At 40.6% G+C, this 23,739-nt stretch overlaps 1 long non-coding RNA gene across 4 annotated transcripts in view; it reads left to right on the top strand.

The window, feature by feature from the left end:
* Positions 1-23,739, top strand: part of LOC150003126 (uncharacterized) — a 112,783-nt gene that overhangs the window by 43,032 nt on the left and 46,012 nt on the right. Inside the window, exon 1 of one of the 4 annotated variants that reach the window (XR_016512746.1) lies at positions 2,622-2,658. The exons of the other annotated variants lie outside the window; for them this stretch is intronic. This is a non-coding gene — a long non-coding RNA (uncharacterized LOC150003126). Of the gene's footprint in view, positions 1-2,621; positions 2,659-23,739 lie in introns of those variants that run through there. 4 annotated transcript variants of the gene reach the window in all.

Raw genomic sequence — 23,739 nt, 5'->3', positions numbered from 1 at the left:
TCCCAGTCCTGGTTGTTCACTGTTCTCTCCCTCCTCTGGCTTTTTCGGCCAAATCCTCTCCCTAACTCCCTACAAGAATTCACTCCCGGCTAGTGAGCTCTCCGGCTTGATACTTCAAACGCACGGAGTCTCAGAATGACTCAGCCTGCAGTTTGTGATAAACCCCTCCACCCCCCTCCACGCTGCTCCCACGATCTCCTCCCCGTTCACGTTATCAGATATTCCCACTCACTCAGTCATTCCTCCCCGAGTTTGTTCCTCCTGGATTGTCTCCTTAACAGGAGCGAGCTGAGAACACTGTTCCTACTCTGCGGCCATCTTGGTCCCCCCCTTGGATTTTTTTATTTTTTAGATTCAGTTGTTGATAGTTGTGGGTTTGTTGTCATTTTAGTGTTCATAGTTTTGATCTTCTTTTTCTTAAGTAAGTCCCTTTGACATTTCATATAATGGCTTGGTGATGATGAACTCCTTTAGCTTCACCTTGTCTGGGAAGCACTTCATCTGCCCTTCCATTCCAAATGATAGCTTTGCTGGATAGAGTAATCTTGATTGTAGGTTGATTTTCATCACATTGAATATTGCTTGCCAGTCCCTTCCTGCCTACAAAGTGTCCTCTGGGAAATCAGCTTATAGTCCTAAAGGCACTCCCCTGTAGGCAACTCGCTGCCTCTCTTTTGTTGCCCTCAGGACCCTGTCTTTATCTTTCACCTTTGACATCTCTATCATGATGCATCCTGGTGTGGTCCCCTCTGGGTCCAGCTCGCCCGGGACCCTCCTTGGTTCCCGGAACTGTATGCCCATCTCCTTCACAAAATTTGGGAAGTTTTTCTCATTTTTTTCAATTCTTCCTTCCTCATTCTGCACTGGTTGTCTGTTTTATTCTTCCTTATGTTCCCTTCACCATTGGTTTTGTGTGGATTTTCCTTCGTTTCACTTAGCATAGCCTTCACTTCTTCTCTTATGCGTTTGCCATACTCAAGCATATCTGTCAAGCCTGTGAGCATTTTTATCACCAGTGTTTTGAATTCTGCGTCTGTTAGGTTGTCCATCTCCTCATCTGTGAGGTTGGCTATCTCCTCCTTGCTTAGTTCTCCCACTGTAACCTTGATCCGTTTCCCCTTTTGGGCCATACTTCTCTGTCTCCTCATTCTGACAGGCTCCTGTATTTGTTAGCCTTCGCACCCCAGGTAAAGCTGTCGCTTCTGTTATGTTGTAAGGGGCGGAGCTTTAGGGATTCGTCAGTATAGGGCAACCTGTTTCACCACGTTATGGCACTGTATGTCGGGGAGGCGTCTGTGAGGGAACAGTGTTGCCTGCCCAGCATTCGCCCCTTTTCCAGGCACCTCTCCACTTCCTCACTGGACTGGTGCCCCTCTAGCTGCTGCCCTGGCCATCATTCCCAGAGTGGGTGGATCTGGGGATGTTCTAGGACCACGGGGCCCCTTAAACAAGCAGACTCTGCTGAGACTGGCAATTTCTGCCTCCACCCCCAGCCCCCACTTGTTTGCACAGTCAGAAGCAATGAGGCTTGATTTTCCCTGGTGCTGGGTCCATGAGCTACGAGGTCCAGTGAAGAGCTGGGAATGCTCCCCAGGTATCCCTTCTGAGTTTTTAAAACGTTTGACTGTGCTTTCTGCTGACCTGCCACTGCTACCGCTGCTGCCGCCACCACACCGTGTCCTCTCCACCCTGGCTCCATCCCTTCTACCTGTCTGGATAAGTATTTCTTCTTTATATCTTCGTTTGCTGGACTTCCATGCAGTTTGATTTTCTGGAACTTCTGGTTGTTTCAGTTTTGAGGTAGTTGTATTCCTTCTTAGTTGTCTGGATCTTTTTTATTCTATTGAGGTTTTCACTATGTTCATTGAGCCATGTTTCTTTGTCCCCTCATTTTGGAAGCCTCCCTGTGTTTGTTTCTATGTATTAGGTAGAGGTGCTTTGTCTCCCAGACTTGATAGAATGGCCTAATGTAGTAGGTGTCCTGTAGGGTCCAGTGGTATAGCCTCTTCCATTACTCAACCTGGGTATTCAAGGTGCACCCACTGTGTGGGCTGTGTACACCCTCAACTTGTATTTGAGCCTTGATTGCTGTTGGTATGTCCAAGGCCAGCAACTGCCTGCATCCTGCCCCTGGCCACCCAGCATAAGCTACAAAGGGATCTATAGATGGCTGCTACTTGTGCTAGACTTGAACTTGCCCAGGCAAGGCCAAGCTGAGGACCAAAGCTGGATGCTGCTAGTGCCAGGTCTGGAGCTATTTAGCAGGAGGTCTGGGCCTCACTCAGGCCAGATGCTGCTTGTCTTGAGAGATTTTAGGAGAAACTGAAGCATGAGCCCAAACAAGCCATTTGTATTCAAAAGCCCCTGGAAACATCTTGAATGGCCTGAAAGTTGGATGGAGCAGGGCTTCAGGTAATCACCAGAGTGGGGCAAACAGTTGAGCCAGGTTGATGGAGTCTCAGATATTGCACCCACTTGCTGGTTTTGTGGGGAGAAGGCTCATCAAAGGAACAATGGCCTCTGCCAGCACTTCTGTCTAGGATAAAGCTGCCATTTCAGCTCTCACTCTGATGTCAAACAATTAATTTCCTTCCCTGTTTACCTCTAGTGCCTTTGAAGTTGCTGCTTTATGCTGGAACTCAGAGGGAGTGAGTCCAAGTAAGTCCATGCACAGACCCTCTAAGAGAAACTGCCTGGGACTCCAGAAGCCTTTATCTTTTTAAGCCTTAATTTCTGCTGGTTTTTACAGCCAAAAGTTATGGGGACTCCTCTTCCTGGCACTGGAACTTTGTGCTGGGGGGCCTGGTGTGGGACTGGGACCCCTTGCTCCTGAGATAGCTCTCCCTATTTTTTTCACCACATATGGGTGTTGGACCAGCCCGTTCTGCATCTCTGCCCCTCCTACCAGTCTTGATATCATTTCTTCTTTAATTCTGTAGTTGTAGGACTTCCTCAGTTTCTGACACTTCTGAATGATGGTTGTTCTATAGTTTAGTTGTAACTTTGATTTAGTTGTGCAAGGAGTCAAGCCACATTTATCTACACTGCCATCTTGACCAGAAGTTCCTGGCTAAAGTCATTTAGAACAAATAATAGTGAAATGTTTGAAGTTTTTATTTTTGTTTTGTTTTTCATACCTCAAAGTGCAAAATTGAAACTCTAAGCCCTGTAATTGACTATTTTTTTTCTTACATTATGCAATTAAATTACATTATACATCTTAAAATAAAATTATTTTCTCAGTGGGTTTAATCATGAGTTGGGGAGATTTGGAGCTAAATATTCCAGTCTCCCCCGTTTTGGTCCCCCTTTTCTGAGATCCACTATGAGAGGTACAGGCTGGACATAAAGATGGTTACCTGGCCTGTGGCAGTTTCTTTGTGCCCAGAGCTGCCATGGAAGATTGGATTTCCCTCTAAGGTACTAGAGCCAATATGGTTTGGACAGTGTCTCCTTTGCAATATGGATACTCTCATCAGTTAATCAAAAAAGAAGCAAACAAACAAAAAACCAAAAGTACTCTATTTCAGTGTTTGTACTCTGGTTCACAGGGCCTATAGTGGTTTCTGTTTCTCCTTGACATGCATCTGTCTGCTGATTTGAAAGCTGCTGTCATAAGACTATATGCAGTACCAATTTATTTTCTTCCTCTTTTTATTTCTGTCTTATTTGTTTCCTCAAAAAAATTTAACTGCTTTCTTGCCTTGAGATGTAAATTCCACATTTTGGCTGCATTGGATTCCAAGTCTTCTGAGAAAGGCTTACATTTATTAGGCTGGGTCACAGTATTCTCATAAAGAACTTTACTTTGGGGCATAGAGTCATATGTGGTTAGGATTGTTTTAAAATAAATAATGTAAAATAACATTACATTGTTTACAGAAACTTGGGCTATGCCTGTTGCTTAAATAATTATCACACATGATTTACAAGCATGGCCCATTATGGGGTGGAAGGTCAAATGCACTTTTCTGCAGTTTTATACTCTTCATGGTACCTCTGAGTCAGTGCAGAATCAGAGGGGCACTGCCAGGGTGGAGGAGCCTCCAGGAAGCCGGCTATAATTGGGAATTGTTCCCCATCACCCTCCTAGAATCTGGCTGCTCAACAGCATTAAAGAATAGCAAGTGACTAACAGACTGGATCACAAACAGACGTTTGCATGAGATTGAATCTTAGTAGTGAGGGGAAACTTGTTTTGGTTGTCATGGTTATATTCGCATTTTCTATATTTACTCTAAACAGGGAAAACAAAACATGATTTTTAAAATAATATTGCTGTCTCTGTGTTTAACTTGCAAACATTTATTTTATATTTATGTGTGTGTATATGCAAAATATGTCTGTAGATACAAACAATATATGTAATATACACATGTATAAATACATATACTTTGCCCTGGCTGGTTTAGCTCAGTGGATTGAGCGTCGGCCTGCGAGCTAAGTGTCGCTGGTTCGATCTTCCAGTCAGGGTACATCAGAGAAGGAAAACTCTGACTCCAAAAAACCTCCGCTGCCTTGCGGCATACCTCTTCAGGGGAAAGGCTAAGGGAGTAAACCCCGACAGAAAATCCGGAGCCGGAGTCCCTAAGGCGGTTTGACGTTGTAGTCAACACCGGCAACTCCTGCGGCGCACCTGAACCCAAGCTGTATCGACTCCGTCTTTCCCTTGGACCCTTCAGCTGCGAAGAGAGGGGGGGTCTGCTGCATGGGCAACAGCAGACCCTCCATATTACCCTGCCCAGGCTCTGTAGCTTCAGCGTCATCGCAAGATGTCGATTCAACACGGGAGGAGACAGATACCATGTCACTCCCGAGTCGGACTGCACAGCCATTCTTGGCGGTGCAGATAGACTCTGAAGAAGCTACACCATCGTCTCTCGAGACGGACGGCTGCCGACGACGACGAAATACATATACTGACACTGATGTAAATGTAAACTGCTGGCAGCAAAAGGCAACATATCACAATTTGCTACAGAACATTAATTTCCAGATGTTTGGATTTCATGAACTAGGAATATAAAAATTTAAAAATATTGGAGGATCCAACATGGGTTGCCAATTTCATGTTTTTGAAGATCATTAAAACATTTTTTTGGGTGCTGGATGTTAACTAGACTTATTGTGATGATCATTTCACAATACAGTTGATCACTGAACAACATAGGTTTGAACTGCACTGACTCACTGACATGGATTTTTTTCAGTAAATGCTACAAATGTATTTTCTCTTCCTTATGATTTTCTTAATAACATTTTATCTCTAGTTTACTTTATTGTAAGAATACTGTGTATAATACATATAACATACAACATATGTGTTAATTGATGGTTTATGTTATTGGTAAGTAGGCTATTAGTAATTAAGTTTTTTGTGGAGTGACAAGTTATACATGGAGGTTGACTGTAATACAAATACCAAATCAATTTGTGCACTTGAAACTAGTATGATCTTTTATGTCAATTATATTTCAATAAAGTTTTTTGAATTTGCAGTAAATTACACCTCACATAAAATTTACCATCCTAATAACCGTTTTAAAAATTTTTATTATGCTTTGCTTTATTGTGCTTCACAGATGTTGCATTTTGCTTTTTTTATTGTTGTTCTATTACAGTTGTCCCAGTTTTCCCCCATTGCTCTCCACTGCACTGCCCAACGCCCTCTCCCAAAGTCAATCCCCACCCTCTTGTCCTTGCCCATGGGTCATTTATACCTGTTCCTTGACTAGACCCTTCCCCTTCCTTCCACCCTTATCCCTCCCCGACTCTGGTCCCTGGCAGTCTGTTTCTTGTTTCCATACCCCTGGTTCTATTTTGTTTGTTTGTTTGTTTTGTCCATTAGGTTCCTGTATTAGGTGAGATCATATGGTATTTGTCTTTCATCACCTGGATTATTTCACTTAGCATAATACTCTGTAGATCCACCCATGCTGTTGCAAAAGGTAGGAGTTCCTTCCTTCTTTCTGCTGTGTAGTATTCTATCGTGTAAATGTATCACAGCTTTTTGGTCCACTCATCCACTGATGGGCACTTAGGCTGTTTCCAGTACTTGGCTATTGTAAATAGCACTGCTCTGAACATAGGGGTGCATACGTTCCTTTGAATTGGTGTTTCAGGATTCTTCAGGTATAATCCCAGCAGTGGAATTACAAGGTCAGAAGACAGTTCCCTTTTTACTTTTTTGAAGAAATTCCATACTGTTTTCCACAGTGGCTGCACTGGTCTGTATTCCCACCCACAGTGCACTAGCGTTCCCTTTTCTCCACATTTCCACTAGCACTTGTTTGTTGATTTGTTAATGTTGGCCATTCTGACTAGTGTGAGGTGTTATCTCATTGTAGTTTTAGTTTGCATCTCTCTGATGGCTAGTGATGTTGAGCATTCTTTCATATGCCTATGGACCCTCTGTATGTCCTCTTTGGAGAAGGGTCTGTTCAGGTGCTTTGCCCATTTTTTAATTGTAATGCTTGTCTTCCTAGTTTTGAGTTATATGAGTTCTTTATATATTTTTGAGATCAAACCCTTTTCTGAGGTATCATTGGCAAATATGTTTCCCATTTCATTTTGATGATGTTTCCTTTAGCTGTGCAGAAGCCTTTTAATTTATGTAGTCCTGTTTGTTTATTTTCCTTTATTTCCTGTGTCCTAGAGGATGTATCAGCAAAAATATTGCTGCATGGGATATCTGAAATTTTAGTGCCTAGGTTTCCTCTAGGATTTTTATGGTGTCATGACTTATGTTGAAGTCTTTTATCCATTTTGAATTTATTCTGGTGTATGGTGTAAGTTGGTGGTCTAGTTTCATTTTCTTGCATGCCCCTGTCCAGTTCTCCCAAAGCCATTTGTTGAGGAGGCTATTTTTACAGCATTTTATGTTCCTGCCCACTGTGTGAAATATTGACTATAGAGACATGGATTTATTTCTGGGCTCTCTATTCTGTTGCATTGATCTATATGTCTGTACTTAAGCCTGTACCAGACTGTTTTGATTACAGTGGTCTTGTAATATAATTTGATATCAGATATTGTGAACTCTCCTATTTTTTTCTTCTTTCTCAAGATTGCTGAGGGAATTCAGGGTCATTTATGGTTCCATATTAATTTTTGAAACATTTTGTTATATATCTGTGAAATATGTCATTGGTATTTTAAAAGGGATTGCACCGAATCTGTAGATTGCTTCAGATAGTATGGACATTTTATTAATGTTAGGTCTTCCAATCCATGGACACAGTTTATGCTTCCATTTATTAGTATCTTCCTTCCTTAATTTTTTTTCTTCAATGTTCTGTAGTTTTCCAAGTACAGGTTTTTACTTCCTTGGTTTAGTTTATTCCTAGGCACTTTACTTGCTTGTTGCTATAGTAAGTGGGATTTTTTTCTAGTTTCTCTTTCTGATATTGCATTGTTGGTGTACACAAATGCCTTCTATTCCTGAATATTGACTTTGTATCCCACTATTTTGCCAAACGTACTTACTAGATTGAGCAGTTCTTTGTTGGAGCCTATAGAGTTTTCTATGTAAACTATCCTGTCATCTGCAAATAATGACAGTTTTATAACCTCCTTTCCCATTTGGATGCCTTTTTTCTTTTTTTTTAATGTTTTTTATTGATTATACTGTTACAACAGTTCCAATTTTCTCCCCTTTGCTCCCCTCCACCCAGCATCTCCCTCCCCCAGCAATCACCCCCCCCCAAGTCCATACCCCTGGTTCGTAAAAATTAACTATCCCCCCCCCCTCAAATATAGGACCCTTTGTAATCTTGTAAAGGACAATGGGTAAAGGTCTCAAGCTCCTCTAGCTGCTTCAAGCGGGACATGGTTGTCGTCCTACCTACCCTTGGGTCCAGAAAACCCTAATAAGAGTGGGGGTGTGGAGGGGAGGGTGGCCTTCCCACATGGGGAAGGATCGTGCAGACTCCAGGTCAGTTGGCTGTCTCTGGTCAACGGCGTGCTTGGTTTAACAGGCTGGCATCCTTGTTGTATTCTGAAGGCAACAGATTTGGCAAAAAGGGTTAAAAGATATCATTAAATCCATAACTACTAGATGACAAAAGGCAGGGATTAATTTTTCAATGTTCCATATTAGGAAAAAGAAAAAAAAGGGGGGGGGGCTTCTTTGGAGGAAGGTGTTCTAGGCACATCTCACCTGTCCAAAACCCTTTTGCCCATTATACTTAGTTTGGGCTGAGGGAAATAGTTTAGGTTTCCCCCCTCTCAGACCTCTGGGCCCTTTCTGTCCAAGCCATTAGGATAGAAAAGAGAAACCCGTTTTAAAGTGAATCCCACAGACCACCCCATTCTTCACCAACCCAGCCATTTAGTTCAGCCAAACCGTTGAGTCTCAGGAGGCAGCGCTGCAGAGAGGATTAAGTGAGGCTTATGCGTACAATCACTCAGGTAATGCGATCATAGGCTTATGTCCTTTGAAAACAGAAAACACATGTTAATTTATATAACATAACCCACAAACAAGTCTCTAAATCTGTAAAGACTGTCTAAATCTGTAAGACTGTCTTATTGGGAAGACATCCAGTTGCAAGGCACTTGACATTCTACTTGCCTGCAACTTGAATATCTTTGATGATATCACAGACATGGTTTAATTTTCAAGTGAAACCATATTTTAAATGAGAAGAAACTTTTAAGGTGGTTAGTTGCCCTACTTGAATAATGATTTTTCTCCCTAAGATTACCCTCCTTGTCTTTAAAGGGACTACATTAAGTCCATTTTTAATTTATCCTGTTCATTTGCATAAACATAACAAGAGCAGCAAATGATCACATGATCTTTAGTTCTGCTTTGCTGTAACTTACCCAAGGAACATTTAGGGTGACTTTCAGTCTGCTCTTCAGGGAACTGAAGCTGAGCCACATACCTGGCATTCATCCTTGCCTATACACACCTGTCCTTTCCAAGTCTTTCTGATTTTTTATTGTGCCTTAAGGTCCCTTCTAGCCATCTTTCAGGAAAACAACCTTCGTTCGTTCCCTGGAAAGATTGCTGTGGACCGCACAACCAACCATGGTACCTGGTCTTTTATCTCGCGGGCTTTTATTACCTTTGAAAGTCATTCCCAGTTCCTCAGGGCTTTTTGGTAACAACCTGAGCCCAAGTATGTCTCCTTTAGGCTTGACATTCCAGTCAAAGACTTGGTCAAAAAAAAAAAAAAAAAAAAAAAATAAAAGAAAAAAAGAAACCTCTATTAACAACTGGTCTTATTAGTTCTATGCAAAGAAACTTATATCATTACTTACTTGTTTAGAATGCCAAACTCTGGAGGGATGAAATCGGGAGAAAAATATATAACGTGAAGGAAAATCTTTGTCCTAATATTCACTGAACTGGCATTTCCATTCTTCATATTTTCATTTTTCCCCCACTAAAAAAAACTTTTTGTTTGTTTTTCCATTACAGTTGTCTCATTTTTTCCCCCTCTTCCTTCCCTGCATCCTGCCCCTCCCTTCCCCCACATTCAGTCCCCACTCAGTTGCCCATGTCCGTGGGTCATTTATACATGTTTTTTGACTTGATCCTTCCCCTTCTTACCCACTTCTCTCCCTCCCCCCTCCCCCCTTCTTACTGTTAGTCTACTTCTTGTTTACATAGCTCTGGTTCAATTTTGCTCATTTGTTTGTGTTGTTCATTAGTTTCCTGTAATAGGTGACAGCATAAGTTATTTTTCTTTCGTTGCCTGGCTTATTTCACTAAGCATAATTTTCTCTAGTTCCATCCATGTTGTTGCAAATGGTAGAAGTTCCTTCTTTCTTTCTGCTACATAGAACTCCAATGTGTAAATGTACCACAGTTTTTTGATCCACTCATCTACAGATGGGCATTTAGGTTGTTTCCAGCACTTGGCTATTGTAAATAGTGCTGCTATGAACATTGGAGTGCATAGGTTCTTTTGAATTGGTGTTTCAGGAATTTCTGGATATAGTCCTAGCAATGGAATTGCTGGTTCAAAAGGCAGTTCCATTTTTAGTTTTTTGAGGAAATTCCAAACTCTTTTCCATAGTGGCTGCACCAGTCTGCATTCCCACCAGCAATGCACCAGGGTTCCTGTTTCTCTGGATCCTCTCCAGCACAAGTTGTTTGTTGATTTGTTGGTGATGGCCATTCTGACTGGTGTGAGGTGGTATCTCATTGTGGTTTTTATTTGCATCTCTCTGATGGCTAGTGATGTTGAGCATACTTTCATGTCTGTGGGCCCTCTGTATGTCTTCTTTGGAGAAGTGTTTGTTCAGGTCCTTTGCCCATTATTTAATTGGGTTGTCTGTCTTCTTGGTGTTGAGTCATATGAGTTCTTTATATATTTTGGAGATCAATCCCTTGTCTGAGATGTCATTGGCGAATATATTTTCCCATATGGTTGGTTTTCTTTTCATCTTGCTGATGTTTTCTTTTGGTGAGCAGAAACTTTTTAGTTTGATGTAGTCCCATTTGTTTATTCTTTCCTTTATTTCCCTTGCATTAGGAGATATATCAGTGAAAATGTTGCTACATGGGATATCTGAAATTTTCCTGCCTATGTTTTCCTCTAGGACTTTTATGGTATCACGGCTTACATTTAAGTCTTTGATCCATTTTGAGTTTATTCTGGTGTATGGTGTAAGTTGGTGGTCTAGTTTAATTTTTTTGCATGTCCTTGTCCAGTTCTCCCAACACCATTTGTTGAAGAGGCTCTTTTCACTCCATTTGATGTTCTTTCCCCCTTTGTCAAATATTAGTTGACCATATGAACCTGGGTTTATTTCTGGGCTCTCTATTCTGTTCCATTGATCTATATGTCTGTTTTTATGCCAGTACCAGACTGTTTTGATTACCGTGGCCTTGTAGTATAGTTTGATAACAGGTATTGTGATTCCTCCTACTGTGTTCTTCCTCAAAATTGCTGTGGCTATTCGAGCTCTTTTTTGGTTCCATATAAATTTTTGAAGTATTTGTTCTAGGTCTGTGAAATATGTTGCTGGTATTTTAATAGGGGTTGCATTGAATCTATAAATTGCTTTGGGTAGTATGGATGTTTTAATGATGTTGATTCTTCCCATCCATGAGCATGGTATATGCTTCCATTTATTTGTATCTTCTTTAATTTCTTTCTTCAGTGTTATGTAGTTTTCTGAGTACAGGTCTTTTACCTCATTGGTTAAGTTTATTCCTAGGTATTTTATTTTTCTTGTTGCTATGGTAAATGGAATTTTTCTTTCAGTTTCTATCTCTGAGTTTTTATTGTTGGTGTATAAAAATGCCTTCGATTTCTTAATATTGACTTTTTACCTTGCTATTTTGCCGAATTCACTTATTAGGTTGAGTAGTTTTTTTGTGGAGTCTATAGGCTTTTCTATGTACTCTATTATGTCATCTGCAAATAGTGACAGTTTTACTTCCTCTTTTCCAATTTGGATGCCTTTTACTTCTCTTTCTTGCCTGATTGCTATGCCTAGAACTTCCAAGACTATGTTGAATAGGACCGGAGAGAGCGGACATCCTTGTCTTGTTCCTGATCTCAGGGGGAATGCTCTCAGTTTTTGCCCATTGAGTATGATGTTGGCTTCAGGTTTCTCATATATGACCTTTATTATGTTGAGGTATGCTCCCTCTATTCCCATTTTGCTGAGAGTTTTTATCATAAATGGGTGTTGTACTTTATCAAATGCTTTTTCTGCATCTATTGATATGATCATGTGGTTTTTGTCTTTCATTTTGTTTATGTGGTGTATTACATTTATTGATTTGCGAATATTATACCATCCTTGCATCCCTGGGATGAATCCCACTTGATCGTGGTGTATGATCTTTTTGATGTATTGCTGGATCCTCTTTGCCAGTATTTTGTTGAGGATTTTAGCATCTATGTTCATCAGCGATATTGGCCTATAGTTTTCTTTTTGTTGTGTCTTGACCTGGTTTTGGAATTAGGGTTATACTGGCTTCATAGAACGAGTTTGGGAGTCTTCCCTCTTCCTGTATCTTTTGGAATAGTCTGAGGAGGATAGGAGTTAGTTCTTTCCTAAATGTTTTGTAGAATTTATTTGTGAAGCCATCCGGTCCAGGGCTTTTGGGTGCTGGGAGTTTTTTGATTACTGCTTCAGTTTCACTAGCTGTTATTGGTGTATTCAGACTTTCTGCTTCTTCTTGATTCAGTTTGGGAAGACTGTAGGTTTCCAGGAATTTGTCCATTTCCTCTAGGTTGTCAAATTTCTTGCCATACAGTTGTTCGTAATAATTTTATAATCCTTTGCATTTCCGTTGTATCAGTTGTGATTTCTCCTCTTTCGTTTCTGATTTTATTTATTTGGGTTCTCTCTCTTTTTTTCTTGATGAACCTGGTTAAAGGCTTGTAAATTTTGTTTATCTTTTCAAAGAACCAGCTCCTACTTTTGTTGATCTTTTGAATTGTTAGTTCAGATTCTATGTCATTTAATTGTGCTCTGATCTTGATGATTTTCTTCCTTCTACTTGATCTGGGCTTTGCTTATTGTTCTTCCTCTAGTTCTTGTAGCCGTAGGGTTAAATTTTTTATTAGAGATTCTTCTAGCTTTTTTAGGTAGGCCTATACTGCAATGAACTTTCCTCTTAGGACTGCTTTCACTGTATCCCATAGGTTTTGGGTTGTTGTGTGTTCATTATCATTAGTTTCCAGAAACTTTTTGATTTCTTCCTTGATGTCATTGTTAACCCATTCATTATTTAATAGCATGTTATTCATCCTCCATGAGTTTGAATGTTTTTGAGTTTTTTCCTTGAGGTTGATTTCCAATTTTAAGCCATTGTGATCTGAGAAGATTCTTGATATAATTTCAATTTTCTTGAATTTACTGAGGTTTGTTTTGTGTCCTACCATGTGGTCTATCTTTGAAAATGTTCCATGTGCACTTGAGAAGTATGTATATTTTGCTTCTTTGGGGTGAAAATTTCTATATATATCGACGAAGTCCATTTGATCTAGAGTGTTGTTCAGTGCCTCAATATCTTAGGTGTTTCTTTGCTTCGAAGATCTGTCCATTGTTGACAGTGGTGTGTTAAAGCCCCCTACTATGAGTGTGTTGCTGTCTATATCTTTCCTGGAGTCTCTCAAAATTTTCCTTATATATTTGGGTGCTCCTAAGTTGAGTGCATATATATTTATAAGGGTTATATCTTCTTGATGGATTTTTCCCTTAAGTATTATGAAATGCCCTTCTTTGTCTCTTTTTATGGACTTTGCTGTGAAATCTGTTTTGTCTGATATAAGTATTGCTACCTCGGCTTTTTTTTTCATGTCCATTTGCTTGAAATACTTTTTTCCATACCTTTACTTTCAGTCTGTGTAGATCTTTTGTTCTAAGGTGGGTCTCTTGTAGACAGCATATATGTGGGTCATTCTTTCTAATCCATTCAGCTACCCTATGTCTTTTAATTGGAGCATCCAATCCATTTACATTTAAGGTTATTACCGATAAGTACTTATTCATCGTCATTTTTCCCCTTTGTACTCGTGTTCTTCTCTGTCTCTCTCTATTTCTTTAACTTCTTAAAGCAGACCCTTTAGCATCTCTTGCATTGCTGGTTTGGTGGAGATGTATTCTTTTAGCCTTCTTTTGTCTTGGAAGCTCCTTATTTCACCCTCCATTTTGAATGATAGCTTTGCTGGGTAGAGTATTCTTGGTTGTAGGCCTTTGTTTTTCATTGCTTGGAATATTTTTTGCCATTCCCTTCTGGCTTGTATTGTTTCTGCTGAGAAATCTGGTGATAACCTTATTGGAGCTCCCTTGTATGTTATTAGTTGTTTCTCTCTTGCTGCTTTTAGGATTCTCTCTGTGTCTTTGAATGTTGCCATTTTAATTATGATGTGTCTTGAGGTGGGCCTGTTGGGGTTCATCTTCATTGGGACCCTCTGTGCTTCCTGGACTTGCGTGACTCTTTCTCTCCTCATGTTAGGGAAGTTTTCTGTCATTAGTTTTTCAAAGACGTTTTCTATCCCTTGCTCTTCTTCTTCTCCTTCTGGAATTCCTATGATACGGATATTATTACGTTTCATGTTTTCCTACAGCTGTCTTAGAACCTCTTCAGTCTTGTTCAGTCTTTTTTCATTTTGTTGCATTGTCTGGGAGTTTTTGTGTATGTTGGCCTCCAGCTTGCTGATCCGATCTTCTGCTTCCTCTAGCCTGCTTTTAATTCCTTCTACTGTGTTCTTCAATTCAGAGATCGTATTCTTCATTTCCTCCTGGCTCTTATTGATAGCTTCTATGTCCTTTTTCATGCTCGTGTAATTCTCTGTGAGTTCCTTGTAGTTTTTCTCGAGTTCCTTGTAGTTTTTCTGGAGTTCCTTATAGTTACCCTGGAGTTCTTTGTAGTTTCGACTGAGCTCATTCAGCTTCTCCATAATCCATGTTTTGAATTCCATATCTGATAGTTTGCTCCCCTCTATTTCATTTAGCACTCTCTCTGGGGATTCTACCTTTCCTTTTGATGGGGGGTTGTTTCTCTGTCTCCCCATTTTTGTGATTGCTATTTTTTGTTGGTGCTTCTTAGAATGATCTGCTCTTCCTAGATCTGCCTCTGGTAGCATCAGATCATGTACCGGAGTGGCCCTAGGCAGCCTTTTGGAGACTTCCAGTGATCTACTGCCTTTGTCTGTCTTCTTTAGTTGTTAATCTACTCAATCTGTGATTAGATGTCAGGCTTAAGGACCATGGGTGTGGCAGCTTAATTCCTGTAGGCAGGGCTTTTATTTCCCCTTAGTCTGATGCCACTTGGAGGGGAATGGTCTGTCTGGTGCACTGGGGCTGAGTCAGCACTGGCTGGTCCTGGGAGGAGGTTAGTGTAGCTTCCACTTACTCCTCCGCCCTCCTGGATCTCCGACTGTGTTGTCCTTGATGTTATTTCTTTCATCTGTGTGGTTGTATTTCAGCTGCTCTTTGGTGGATCTTTTTCTCTGGTTAGTTGATTGAGAGTCACTCTGCCCACCTTGTCTTGAGATCTTTTGCGGAGGTGCTGCTAAAACAGAATCACACAACCCAGGCAAGAAACCCACACCCTCCAATATCTTCCCCAACTACAATCTCACTATAGGCTGCAAATGAGCCCATATTAATATACTTGTGGAGATATTGGGACTCTTATTTCATAGGAGAAACAGATAGGAGCTGTTTTAAATGAAGGAAGGGTAATTTTTGAGCTGGAAGTTGATAGAGTAATAATAGCAATTGGGATCAAGGTTATGTAAGAGAGCAATTAACATTTACACTGTATGTTTGATAAGGAGGAGAGGGTTACAGTGTGGAGTGAGAAAGTAGAAGTGTATAGTATTAGAATTATATAATCAGTATATGCTATATGATTAGCGTGGAAGGGAGGATAGACAGAACAGACATCCAGGCAGACTGACAACCAGAAATTGAAGGAGAGGACTGAGGAGGTTAGAAGGTAGGAAACAGATTGAGAAAGAATTTTTCAAGAATAAAAATACAGAATAGAAAATAGCAAGACAGGAACGGAGAGAGGAAAGAGAGAGAGAAAGTAGAGAAGAGAAGGGTAGGAGAGAGAATGAAAGAAGAAGGTGAGGGAGAAGAGGGGGGACTGGATTAAAATATTTTAAAAATTATATATTATAAAAAAGATTAGGAGATTAAAACATGATATAAAATTGCAAGATATAAAGATAATATATAGAGAGAGGAATAAGAGATGGGAAAGCAAGAGGATGGGGGAGGGAAAGAACACGGAGGAGGGAAGAAAATCAGGAGGAAGGGGAGATATTAGCGAGGGAAAGATTGAAATTGAAGAGTTGACAAAAGATAGGATGAAGGAGAGAAATACAAGAGGGAGAGAGAGAAGCGAGGGGATAGGGAGGAAAGAGAGAAGGGGTAAGAATGGGAGGGTGAGGGGAGAGGGGCATAGATTAGAATTATAATTTGAATATTAAAAGATTGTAATATAAAGTGGAATAGGGAGAGAGAAAGAGAGAGAATATTTGTAGGGAGATGAGGAAAATAAGGGCAAGGGATGAAAGAAAAACGAATGTAGACTGAAGGGGGACAAAATAAAGAAAGTAATTTAATAAAATTGAAGGTGCTTAGCGCAGAGAAAGGAGAGAGAAATGAAATGGAGGGAGGATGAGGATAGGGGAAGGAAGGGGATTGGAAAAAGGGAATAGGAAGGAAAGGGAGAGAACTTAAAATTAACAAAGAATAGGATGCAGGGGAGACTTGCTAAGGGGAGAGAAGGGAGGGAAGAAAAGGAGAGAGAATAAGAAAGGACGGGAGGGGCAGTTAGAGAGAGAGAGAGTGAGAAATAAAAGAATGAGAGGATTTTAACTCAATTCAACTTTTAGGCACAGTCTCTGGGTATTTTGGGTTTGTTCGTTTTTCTGCTTTTCCTTCCTTCCTTTCTGAGTCCACCCCTATTCAAAATTCCATGAGTTTCAAATCTTTTCTGGTTGGTTGGCTGACTGTGGAGGGTTCTGCTTGATTCTGGGATTGCTAGTCTTTTATTCGTGGGCCTACCGCTGCTCTGCTGTGAGCTGCGTTTAGTTGTCCGCTCCTGAGGCACCCTCAGCCCTCCTCAGACTTGTCCAGCTACTCCTTCCCCCTGTTGGTCCAGCCTGTGCCTGCCAGCAATCCCCGCCCTGCCTCCAGTCCTGTCTCTATTCCCAGGCTACAGCTTCTCTCTTCCCTGTCTATATGCTTGCGCACCCTACCTCTCTCCCTGTCTCAAGATCATCCCTTTGTTCTGCAGGACTCTGGCACAGTCAGTCAAAGCGCCAGGCCCAGTGGCACTTTCCTGCCTAGGGCCTCTCCCCCAGTCTGGAGCTCCGCAGCAGCCTTTCCCTGCAGGTCCTTCTCCCTGCCCTAAAACCATCTCCACTCCAGAACCACCGCCTTCGCTCTCTTCCCTACTTACACACCCTGCACATCCTATTTCTCTCCTAGCCCCAAACCCGCCTTTTGTTCTGTGGGATTCTAGCGCAATTACTCAACGCGCCGGGGGCATGCACTTTTCTCTTGCTCAGGAGCTCTCCCCCGGTCCGGAGTTCCACAGCAGCTTTTCTGTGCGGCTGGTCTCCTTGCCCCAAAACTGTCCCTTTGTTCTGTAGGGCCCTCATGCAAGTGCTGTGCACACCGGGAGTGCCGAGCTTTCAGTCGGAGGTTGCAGCTGAGATTTCCCTCTATACTCAGATCACACAGTTTCTCCCAGTCCTGGTTGTTCACTGTTCTCTCACTCTTCTGGCTTTTTCAGCCAAATCCTCTCCCTAACTCCCTACAAGAATTCACTTATCGGTGTGCCCCTAGCAGGGGGAGCCTCCAAGCAGCTCTCGGCTAGTGAGCTCTCCAGCTTGGTACTGCAGACACACAGGGTCCCGGAATGACTCAGCCTGCAGTGTGTGGTAAACCCCTCCACCCCCCTCCACGCTGCTCCCACGCTCTCCTCCCTGTTCACGCTATCAGAGATCCACACTCACTCAGTCACTCCTCTCCGCATTCGTTCCTGGAGTCTCTCCTTAAGAGGAGCGAGCTGAGAACACTGTCCCTACTCTGCCGCCATCTTCCCCTCCTGCTCTTTTTTTCCTCTATATCATTTAATTCTGCTCTGGTCTTGATTATTTCCTTTCTCCTACTCACTCTGGGCTTTATTTGTTGTCTTTCCTCTAGTTCTTGTAGAGGTAGGCTTCAATTTTGTTTTTTGTTTTTTTGAAATTTTTCTATCTTTTATAGGTAGACCTGTATTGCTATTAACTTCCCTCTCAGGGCTGCCTTTGCTGTTTCCCATATATTTTGGGCTGTTGTGTGTTCATCTTCATATGTTTCCAGAAACATTTTGATTTCTTCCTTGAGCGCATTGTTAACCCACTCATTGTTTAGTACCATGTTATTCAGTCCCCATTAATTTGAATGTTTTTGAGTTTTTTTCCTTGAGGTTGGTTTCTAGTTTCAAGCCATTGTGATCTGTGAAGATGCTTGATATGATTTCACGTTTTTTAATTTGTTGAGGCTTTCTTTAGTTTCCTACCATGTGATCTATCTTTGAAAATATTCCATGTGCCTTTGAAATGAATGTATATTTTGTATCTTTGCAGTGAAAGATTTGGTATATATCAGTTAAGTCCATTTGATCTAGAGTGTTGTTCAACCCCACAATATCCTTGTTGATTCTTTGGTTTGAAGAACTATCCACTGTTGACAATGGGGTGTTAAAATCCTTACGATGATTGTGTTGCTGTAGATATCTTTCTTGAAATCCTCCAAGATTTTCCTTATATATTTGGGTACTTCTATGTTGGGTGCATATATGTTTATAAGAGTTATATCTTCTTCATCAGTTATCTCTTAAGTATTATGTTGTGTCCTTTTTTTTTGTCTCTTTTTATAGCCTTAATTTTGAAATCTGTTTTGTCTGATACAAGTATTGCTACCCCAGGTTTTTTTCATCCCTGCTTGCTTGAAAATTTTTTTTTTTCATCTCTTCATTTTTAGTCGGTGTAGATCTTTTGTTCTTAGGTGGGTCTTGTTATACGTATATATGTGGGTCATGTTTTCTTATCCAGTCAGCTACCCTGTGTCTTTTGATTGAAACACTTAATACATTTACTTATAAGTTTATTATTGATAGGTATTTATTCATTGCCATTATTCCCTTTGTGCCTACGTACCTCCCTTCTTCTCTCTTTTTCTTCATCTTCTTAAAGCAGATCCTTTCGTATGTCTTGCTGTGCTTATTTGGTGGAGATGTATACTTTTAGCTTATTCCTTTTTGGTCTGGAAACTCCTTATTTCACCTTCCATTTTCAATGAGAGCCTTGCTGGGTGGAGTAGTCTTGGTTGCAGACATTTGCTTTCCATTACTTGAAATATCTTTACCATTCCCTTCTGGCTTGTAGTGTTTCTGTTCGGTCATCAGCTTATTGCCTCACTGATCTCTCTTGTTCATTTTTAGCTCTTTCTCCCTTGCTGCCTTTAAGAATCTCTCTTTGTCTTTGAATTTTGCCATTTTAATTATATGTCCTGGTGTGAGTCTCTGGATTCATCTTGATTGAGACCCACTGTGCTTCCTGAACTTGTGTGACTTTTTCTCATGTGATTAAGGAAGTTTTCTGTCATTACTTTTTCAAACAGGTTTTCTATTCTTTGCTCCTCTATTTTTCCTTCTGCTGTCTTTATGATACGGATATTATGACTTTTCATGTTGTCCTGCATCTCTCTTAAAATCTCTTCATTCTTTTTGATTCTTTTTTTCTTTTGTTGTTCTGTCTGGGAATTTTTTCTACCATGTTTTCCAGCTCACTGCTTCAATCCTCTGCTTCGTCCAGCGTGATTTTAATTCTTTCTGCTGTGTTTTTCATTTCAGAAACTGTACTCTTCATTTCTTTCTGGCTCTTATTATTTCTTTGCCCTTTTTCATGCTGGTGTAATTTTCAGTAAGTTCCATGTGGCTTCGCTAGCAGTTTTTGTAGTTCTCATTGTGTTCATTAAGCTTCCTTATGACTATTACTTTGAACTCAATGTCTGATAGTATGTTTTCCTCAATTTCATTTAACAGTCTCTCTGGGGATTTCATCTTTCCTATTGATGGGAGATTGTTTCTTTGTCTTCTATTTTAGGCAACTCTTCTTGTTTGTTTCTGCTTCTTAGATTAATATGCTTTGGTTCCATGTCTTCATGCTGTGACCCTCTATGGTAGGAGACCTGTAGGATTCAGTGGTAGTACAGTTTCCTTGATCTCATAAACCTGATGCTCTGTCATTGTACTTTATGCCATTTATGTGGGCTCTCTGGTTGTAATTGCATTTTGGTTGTTGTAGGGTTGTTCTTTGGTGGGTTCTTCCCTCTGGCTGGCTGGCTGAGAGTCACTCCGCTCTCCACATCTTCCTATTGTACAGTGCCACCATAACAAAACCAAATATCCCAGGACACAAACCCACACCTGCACGAATAACCCCCACCCACAATAACACTATCAACAGCAAATGAGCCAATATTAATAACCGTATAAAGAGATTAAGACTATTATAAGAAAGAAAGTGAATATGAGATGTCTTACTGAAAGGAAAATCATTTTGAGAGGCTAGAGGAAGGCTCCATAATAAGAGTGGGGAATAGAGACAAAGTGAAAGCAGGACAGTCAAAGTTACATCATAAGTAAGAAAGGCAGGGAAGAAGGTGCAATGGAGTTAAGGAAGGGAAGCATATGCTATAAGGCTTAAATAGAAATTAAGGGAAAAAATATATATAGTGAGGCAAAGAGAAAAAATAGGAACAAAATTGGAGGATAAGATCCATCACAGCACTACCGACAACCAGTGAGCAAAGATTAATATAGGAAAGATTGGGATAAGAGGGAAAAAAGAAGGAAAAGCTTCAGAGATGTCTAAAGCAAAGAGAATTGATTTTGAGGGGATAGAGGGAGAAGGTATATTAAGAGTGAGGAATGAAAACCAGGGTAAGACAGGAAAAATTTTAAATTTTAAATGAAAAAAGAAGTAACAGAAGGAGGGCAAAATGGAGTAGGAGAGGGGGATGGTAAATTTGATATTTGAAATACAAATATAGTGAATATCTAGAAATAAAATTGAAGAAATGCAACAATAACCACCATATCCAGTGTCAATGAGCAAAGAGTGATAAAGGTGGAGAGCAAACAAGGATATTTTAAGAATGGGAAAAAAGAATGTGAGGTGACTAATGACAAGAACAATGGTTTTGAGTGGCTGGAATGTGGAGAAATAATAAGAGTAGGGAATGGAAACAAGTTGTTACAAGAGAGAAAATTTAAAAAAATTTTAAATGAAAATAAGCAGAAATAAGGTAAAATGGAGTAAGAGAAGGGAAGAGCAAAATATAAGATTTGAAATAAACTATAATATAAAAACTAGTGCCTTAACAGGCACAAACTTGAAGGACAAGAAATGAATGTTAAAAAGCTATGCAGGAGAGAAAATAATGCAAATCAGGAAGAAGACCACGGTGGAATTTATCTCAGTGGAATCTAGTGTTTACCACTGTTTTATCTTTCTGGATTTGTCATTGCTGATTTCTTATGGTTTCCTAGTCTGGGCTTAGACAGCCTGTTCAAGACTACCAGCAATCCACGGTCTGTGGTTGTCTCCTTCAGTTGTTAATCTAGTCAGTCTGTAATCAGCAGTCAGGTTTAAGAACCACAGGCGGGGCACAATAATTCCTGTGGGCAGGGCAATTACCCTCCAACTGAGGCCACTTGGAGGGGAGTGGTCTGCCTGAGCAAGTTGGCTCCAACGGTATGGGAAAAATCTCAGTACAGGGATCCTGGCAGCTGCTCCCCAGCTCTCTCCCCAAAGCCACCATCCTCAGACTCTCCTTAAGTGTCTCTAGTCCACCCTGCCTCCCCTTTGCTGGAGCCTTGGGTAATTGACTGCAAACAGAATTTTATGCATTGGCTCTTTAAAAGACTATCTGTGTTTCCATCCATCTCTCTCTGGCAGACAGAAACCCTGCCACTTTCGACAGTGGATGTTATCTGGGTTCCTTTCTGGCTCTGGTTCTGTAGGCTGGGGAGCCTAGCTGGCCTTCAGACCCCACGCTTCTCAGGGGGATGCCCCTGGCCACTAAAATTTTCCTCTGGCACTTTAGCTGCTGCTGGTGGGAACCTAGCCAGCCCTCTCATGTTATCGCTGCACTCTGTACTGGTCACATTGTGGTGAAGTGGTTTCTTCTGTCTGTCCTTGGTTATAAGGCTTTTCTCCAGCTCTTGTTCAATTGGTCATTCCAGATAATTTCTCTACAATTTAGTTGTAATTCCAGATTGGTACTGAGAAGAGGTTAATGTAGGTTTGTTCCACTTACTCCTCCACCATCTTGGATCTCCCTAGATAACATTTACACAAGCCATCACCTTAAGATGTATTGTGATGGAATGTTGATTTTTATCTTTGATTCCAAAAAAGCATCTGAGAGAATGTCAATGAAAACCCATTGTAATGACTTGGAGCCATAGGAACAACAGAGATCGTGAGAACAAGCAATAAGCTGGAGGAGATAGTGATGTGGCTTGGAAGAAAACTGGGCTTCTATTCAAATTTCCCTAATAAGCATTTTTAACTGTACAGTTCATCAGTGTTATGTACATTCACGTTGTGCAATCCAGGATCATTTTGCAAGAAAATAAAAAGAGAGAGAACGAGACAGAAGGACTCCATTTACTATCCTCATCATTTCATAAATAGAAAGAGCCTTTTAACACCCAAAGGGAAACAAGGAAGGAAGGCTATCATCATAGATGCAAGAAGTTTCTCCCTAATCTGTGGTAGAATAGTGTGGAGAAAAATGACCATTCAGGGAAAAATAATAGTACAGAGAAAAACGTAGAAAGAAATTCTGTACAGTCATTACTCAGATTTTTAAAAATGCTAACTTTTTGTCCTCTTTGTTCCTGGTAATTCCTACTTGATGTGTCTATTTATTAACTGTTTGTTACCAGGCCATGGTGAGACAAAGAACTTGTGATAGAATGAAATGAGCTACATCACTAAGCCTGCAATTCTGTAACTGGTCCTTTTCACAGCGAGATTTTACTGATGAAGGAAGCATGTGTTGGTTTACATCCTGGCCCAACTGTCTTATCATCAGTGGTCCAAGTGCTAATAGCAAACAGTTCATGTAATGACATGGTCAGCAGCCCTGTTCTAGATCTGACTGTGTTTTTGTAGAAGTAAGTTACAGTTGATGCCAACATATATTCATTCTGATATGATTACATTCTCTTCTCTTCCTCTCCAAAATTAACTACTGTTCTATAGTTTATTTGTATTCTCCCAATTCATCCTATAGTGCATGAGCCCATTAGAATATGTGGTGTTGTTTTGTGTCAATGAAATCATTCTTTATATACCCTTCAGGAATTTAATTTGGTTCACATAGCATGATTTTAAAGATTTACCATTTTGATACATGTAGCCTATTGCTTTTTGTGACTACACCATATTATATTTATCTATCCTCCTGTCAGTGAACCTTTGGGTGGTTTCTAGGTTTTTTCTAATATAGACAACAATGCAGTGCACATTTCTGTGGGCCTTTCCTGCACACATGAGTGTGAATTTATCTAGGGGAGTTATCTGGGAGGAGAGTCAGTGGGTCAAAGGTGAAGTGATATCTTCGGTCACAAAACTAATTATCATGTTAACCAACCTAGTTGTTTTGTACAGCTTTTCAGGTAAATGGATAGTAGAAAAGATAACACTGTAAGTCAACCATCAATAAAATTGGTTTTCTGGAACAAATTGAAAGCTTATGATTATTGATCTATCTAAAGATTCAGCTCAAAATATTATATGTCTGTAATATAGTGATGATGTGGCAGGTTGGTTACAGTGACTTTTCTTTGCCTTTGTATATGGAGCAGGGACCAGTTGGGAAAAGCCAACCCTTCACTAGGTTTCCCCCTTTGCAAGTGAACTATAAAATATGTGCAGTCTTGGTCTGGGAGGCAGATGAAACTGGGTGTTGCTGTCTCTTGGGCTTTGTTACAGGTGCATTTTTGGGTCCAAAAAAATACCATGGGTCAAAACTTGGCCTTTCTGGAGTGGCTGTGCTTTTTGTTGCTCAGCGTATCAGATGATCTAAGTTTCTTTTGACCATCTAGTCTGTGGTTTCTTTGGACAATTTGAGGACATATGCAGGGGAGAAGTGGACTCAGATTCCTTTGGGTGGGATGCCAGAGGCATGTCCCCAGCTGAAGAAATCTGAGAGGGTTACCGTGGCCAGTGTCCCTGT

Source organism: Furipterus horrens, unplaced genomic scaffold, assembly GCF_987537825.1.
Source record: "Furipterus horrens unplaced genomic scaffold, mFurHor1.1.pri manual_scaffold_8, whole genome shotgun sequence".
NCBI lineage: Eukaryota > Metazoa > Chordata > Mammalia > Chiroptera > Furipteridae > Furipterus > Furipterus horrens.
The sequence above is the reverse complement of the archived record's forward strand: the minus strand, read 5'-3'. Positions and strand labels throughout refer to the sequence as shown.